Source organism: Triticum dicoccoides, chromosome 5A, assembly GCF_002162155.2.
Source record: "Triticum dicoccoides isolate Atlit2015 ecotype Zavitan chromosome 5A, WEW_v2.0, whole genome shotgun sequence".
Lineage (NCBI taxonomy): Eukaryota > Viridiplantae > Streptophyta > Magnoliopsida > Poales > Poaceae > Triticum > Triticum dicoccoides.
In genome coordinates this window covers 702,597,830-702,600,490 of record NC_041388.1, presented here as the reverse complement: position 1 = coordinate 702,600,490, position 2,661 = coordinate 702,597,830, and positions in this window count along the sequence as shown.

The following is a 2,661-nucleotide window of genomic DNA, read 5'->3' as shown; positions in this document are numbered from 1 at the left end:
AAGTCCGTATGGATTTTCTACGATTTTCCGGGCTGAAAACCCCTAAAATACTGCCCGGACATGACGCAACTTGCGTTCGTTGTCGGATTTTGTTCATTTTGGCCGTAGGGTGCCCGTGTGGGGCCCCACACGCGCTGGCAAAAGTTGGGTGCATTCCGTGAAACCTCTCAGGTACTTGCTGTGGAAGGGGGTGGTTTCGGTATGGCCGGAGGGGACCCTCGGTCGCACGTCTCCGCTTCGCTTCCGCCAAACGTGCCCAATTTTTTTCCACGGGCCACAGTGACCATGCAGGGCACACACGCAAAAATTTGTCGCGTTTCGACTCCGTATGGATTTTCTACGATTTTCCGGGCCGAAAACCGCTCAAATTTTGTCACGTCTCGCGTTTCCAGAAAATTCATAAATGTTAATGAATTAAAAACTATTTCAGATAATGTTAATGAATTTAAATATTCTCCGATTCATAAATGTTAATGAATATAAAAATATTTCAGAAAATGTTAATTAATGAATTAAAATATCTCACCTTTTTGATTATTTTTTAATTTGTCAAATTTTTTATTTCTTAATTTTCATTTTTTCATCCACCGGGCTTTACTATATGCACATATTTTAACAACATCTGAACATTTCTAAAACACTTTATAAACATTTAGAAACACTTTTGACTTTTTATTCAGTTTTCTTTTATATTTTATGTGTTTTCACGATTTTTTTGCTACAATTTTTCGATAATTGCATACCTTATTTTGTGCTATGTATATTTGATGGAAAAAATTTAAATATAGTGTGAACATTTTTATGCATGGGTCGGAAAATTTTCAATTTTTTTTCAAAATAAGCGTTCAATATTTTGCTAATTTTTTGAACAAACTTTGAAGACAAATTAAAACAACATTCGAACAAACTTGATTGAACATAGATATATTTTACATAGTCCATTAAACACTACGGAAACGAAACGAGTTCATCCGAACATAAAAGATTCATAGTTCATACTTAGAACATTTTTTTAAAAAAACAACTACTCCTCCTCCTCGTTGTCGTCGTCGTCGTCGCTGACCTGGGCTAGCCGCTCCCAGTCGATGTCGTCTTCGTCCGACGACTCTGCCGCCTCCGCCTCCGCCTGCGGGACCACGGGCGGAATCGCCGCCGCCGCCGCCTGGATCGCTGCCGCCTGCTCAGCGGCCTCCCTAGCAGCCGCCGCCGCCTCTGCAGCCGCCGCTGCAGCCACCGACGCCCGCAGGGGGACGATGTAACCCGGCGTATCGTCGGGATCGCCGTCCTCGCGAAGAACCAACTGCTCCGGCGGCAGTTCCACCTCCGGCGGGGCGGGGGGATCGGCGGTCGCCGGCGCAGGTGGTGGAGGGGCCCGACGGCCGTGCGCTTCTGGACGGGGGTGCGGGACGAGGTCTGCCGTGTCGCCGGACTCCGTGAGCCGGCACGCGCGAATGATGGCGGCGTAGTCTTTGCCGTCCCAGAACGCGTGACGGCCGACGATGTTGTTGCGGCCGCCAGTCCGCTTCTCCTCCGCGGTGGCGCCGGGCCCGCGCCTCGGGTAGCCGTCCTTGTCGAGCTTCCAGTCGTCCGGCAGACGGCAACCCGGCGGCACGAGGAGCCCAAACTGGTACAGCTCCTCTGTCTCCGGCGTGCTCAGGCTCGACGGCCACGCGCTCGGTCCGTCGCCGCCGCCGGTGCCGGAGCTGCTGCCGCGGTGGAACGACATCTCGCCGGCGAGCTTTTCAGAGGTGGATGTGACGACGGGTCGGGGGAAGGAATGGTGTGAGCGGCGACGGGCGGACGGGGGTGGTTTTTATAGGGCAGACGGCGGGGCGGCGGGCGGACGGGCAGTAATGGCGACGGGCGGGTGGGTCGACGGCATTGATGCGCACGGGATACGACGGGGCGGTAGGCGGCGGGGCGGCAGTCGAGGGCGGTGTTGCGGCAGTCGAGGGGACGGACGGGACGGGACGGCGGGGCCGCTATCCATGCGCCACGACGCGTTTACCGCGGGCGACACGTCGCGGATTGACCACTGACGCTGTTTGACCACCGATGGGCGCGTACGTACGTCGCCCCACTGTACAAAAATACGCCGTCCTTGCGCGAGTGTAAATAAATAACGCCGTCGCCTCGCGCGCGGGTACGTCGCAGGAGCGGGGCTGGGGGAGGGTGATGGGGAATGACCATCCTACCCTTTTTAAGTTTTTACATGAAGGGGTATAAGACGATCTGAACCGTTGATGTGTCTACGGGGGTTGTACCGAAGAAGAAGTGATATATATATATATATATATATATATAGATATATATATAGTGTTACTATTCATCACTCAGGTTGCAGAATAAGTTATTCTTCACCCGAGGTAATCTTACGATTATTTCATAATTAAATTACGTTCGAAATTCAAATAGTTACATTTCTATTGATTCACTACGTAAAATTTGATATAAAAAAATAAAAATATAGGTCATGAGATAAGAAAATTTGTAGTTTATGTGTACTTTAGACTATGTTTTTACATTTGTAATTTTACATAATATAAAATATTTTTTACGGCGATTATATATTTTCTTACGGTGTCGTTTTGCGTCAAAAATAAGACAAAACTTATGAAACGTAAAATCACGGTGCATTGATGGTAAAATAGAGGGGGGTGA